This window comes from Ruditapes philippinarum, unplaced genomic scaffold (genome assembly GCF_026571515.1).
Source record: "Ruditapes philippinarum isolate M1 unplaced genomic scaffold, ASM2657151v2 ctg53_1_1_1_1, whole genome shotgun sequence".
NCBI lineage: Eukaryota > Metazoa > Mollusca > Bivalvia > Venerida > Veneridae > Ruditapes > Ruditapes philippinarum.
This window is the reverse complement of record NW_026855612.1, coordinates 294,795-295,314: the sequence shown is the minus strand read 5'-3', so window position 1 is coordinate 295,314 and position 520 is coordinate 294,795.

Here is a 520-nt window from a genome sequence, read left to right as displayed (position 1 = left end):
GAAGTTCGGAGTTTTATGGGTTCACTTTTGGCTGAGTTGTTGTAGTTGCTTACTCTGAACTACTGGCTGCTCGGAACTTTAACTTTAGATCTTGCCAGGGACTTGAGAATCATTCCCTTAAAAAAGTGAGTTCAAATCTTGCCAGGGACTTTTTCCTATCAGGAAGCTATATAACAGAATGTTGGTTGTTCTACTTGGGTACCCACTTGTGCAAAAAAGTAAAGCCTAGAGTAGCACTCGTAGATCTTTCTCCACCAGAAAACCTTGAAAGTCACCATATGACCATATCAGAGTTGGCGTGTCGATAAACAAAAATGAAATAAAAAAAATATCTGGGATTTTTTAAAAATAACTACAAAGGGCATACATTTCTTGAAAGTTAAGCTGTTGACCATTTATATTTTATGACATAATTGATTAGTTCAATTTCTAGTAATGACAATCCTTTGTGTTGATTTCTCTGCTTGTGCTTGATTTAACATTGCATTGTAAATGTCATAGAGTGAGGCTAAAAATAGTG